Source organism: Bidens hawaiensis, unplaced genomic scaffold (assembly GCF_021521415.1).
Source record: "Bidens hawaiensis isolate Kalapana, Puna unplaced genomic scaffold, B.hawaiensis_p1.1 tig00010164_1, whole genome shotgun sequence".
NCBI lineage: Eukaryota > Viridiplantae > Streptophyta > Magnoliopsida > Asterales > Asteraceae > Bidens > Bidens hawaiensis.
The window spans coordinates 430,106-432,463 of record NW_027491770.1 but is presented as its reverse complement, the minus strand read 5'-3'; the positions used below and the strand labels follow the sequence as shown (position 1 = coordinate 432,463).

The 2,358-nt window shown below is 41.6% G+C and overlaps 1 pseudogene; it reads right to left on the bottom strand.

The window, feature by feature from the left end:
- Positions 1–1,063: 1,063 nt before the first annotated feature.
- LOC143534434 (small nucleolar RNA R71) lies at positions 1,064–1,164 on the bottom strand (annotated as a pseudogene).
- Between the last annotated feature and the right edge of the window lie 1,194 nt (positions 1,165–2,358).

The following is a 2,358-nucleotide window of genomic DNA, read 5'->3' as shown; positions in this document are numbered from 1 at the left end:
ATTCTGCAAAGGGAAAACAAGGTTATTGGGTCGCCAAGCACAAAAAGTCGAACAACTGACACCACGATCATGGCTTCGGAACAAACCGTACCGCCGATGCCACCACCCATTAATTCACCAAACCCACCATCTACTGTACCCATTACCACCAGCAATTCCACAAGTGAATCTACTTCAGCTGCGTTTAGCTTTCAGCCACCAGTTAACCTCCCACCCTTGACTAATTTCATGCCTATTTAAGGACAATAATCAAACTCACCGCAACAAACATCCTTCCAATCCCAACAAAATCCACATTATCCACAACCATACACATTTACCCAAGACTCATCTATAATTCATACTTCACCGGGTCAAAGATCGGGCCCGCATTTGTTTGGTGGGCCACGGTATGGTGATGGCAATGAAGGATATGAAGATTTCAAAGAATGATATTCAAGAGGGGTTGATGGGAATCAGTTGAGGATTCAAGGGCAGTTTGCGTATGGATCTGAGTTTCAACCGCAACAACAAGTGCAACAATGGGGTGGACCACATGTCAATCAAATACAACAACCACAACCATTGCAACAAGTTCCACAACAACCAAATCCTCAACCGCAAGTTCAACAAAATATGCAACAAAGGCCCGTTTACCGACAAATGGGTCAACCAAGAGTACCATTGGGGATACCAAGAAAACATGCAAGGGAAATGGTTAGGGGAATAGAGGCTCATTTTCGACCGATTATCACCAATAACCCATCTCCGGTGGTTATTCCTCAAAACCAAAATGGAAGAACGTTTGAGGTGAGAACTAATGCACTCCAAAGTTTACCAAAGTACAAGTCTTGCAACGGAAGAACCCTAATTTCATTTGGAGGCATATTACTCTATTTACAACACGATTGGGGGTCAAGGTTTTACGCCGGATGAGGTTAAGTTGGTTTTATTTCAATTTTTGTTGGAGGATAAGGCGAAGAGATGGTTTTACACATTGCCAACCGCATCGATTTATACATGAGCCGAGATGCAACAAAGGTTCTTAGAAGAGTTTTACACGGCCCAAAAGACTAACGATGCGAGACGAAGTTTGAGGTCTTTCCAACAACAACCGGGTGAAATGTTTCATGAAGCATTCGAGAGGTTCAACATGATGATCAAGAATTGTCCTCATCATGGTATAGCTCTTTGGGAGTTGTTGAATGCTTTTCATGAAGGGTTGAATGCGGAGGATGAAAGGGACTTGATGTCAATCACAAATGGTACTTTCGGTACCAATTATGAACAAGATGATTGTGCATTCTTGGAAAAAATGTCGGTCACATCAAAGAGAAAGGCTCAAACTGCAAGAAGAGCAAGACCGTCAATTGGAAGACCGCAAGTTCATGCAGTGGAAGATGTGGGGGGTACAAACTACTAATCAAAGAATTGATGTTTGTACCAATTGTAAGAATTAGGTCATGGGGCTGATGTGTGTACGATAGGTCAAGCACAAGTTGAAGAAGTGAATACACTTCAAGGCCAAGGGAGTGGTAATCGAAATTTTAACATGAACTCAAACACTTACAACCCCGCGTTGAGAAATCATCCAAATTTCCGTTATGGAAATCAAGCAACTCAACTCAATCCGAATTTCCAAGGAACTTCTCAAACCACCTTTATCCCTCGTCAACAATACTTCAACAAAGGAAATCAAAGTCAATTTCAAGGAACGGGTGGTAATCAAGGAGGGTCTTCGGGCCAAAGTTCATCAAGTGGGAATGAAGTGATGGACATGTTAAAGATGATGCACCAAGAGATGCAAAAGAGGAATCAGTTGGATGAAGCTCGTATACAAAAGGATGAAATTCGTGACAAGGCCATCCAATCATTGACAACTCAAATGGGCCAACTTGCAACCGAGGTATCTAACTTGAAGAAGAACAAAGGTCAACTCTCGAGCGACACCAAGGTGAACCCTACTCACACTACTTCTCGCAATGTGCCGATTAATCAGGTAAGTGTTTTAAGAAGTGGTAAGGAGTTTAAAATCAATACCACACCGGAGTTAGTTAAAGGTGTGGTAGAGGATGTGACGGGGTAGAAAGTGAAGATGAACAAGCTTCACCCATTCAACCCTTTAAATCATCCAAGTTTTCAAACAAAGATTCAGGTCAAAATGAACTTTTAAATGATAAAATAAAGGAAGTGGAAGAGGTTCCAATTCCATTTCCTTCGGCTTTGTTTGACCTGGGCAAGAAAAATGTGATTTTAAAACGGGTTCGTCAAAAGGAGGAGATGTGGGAGGTACTCAAACAGGTTAAAGTCAATCTTCCTTTACTTGAGGCAATAAAACAAGTACCCGCATATGCAAAATTTTAAAAAGAATTGTGTACT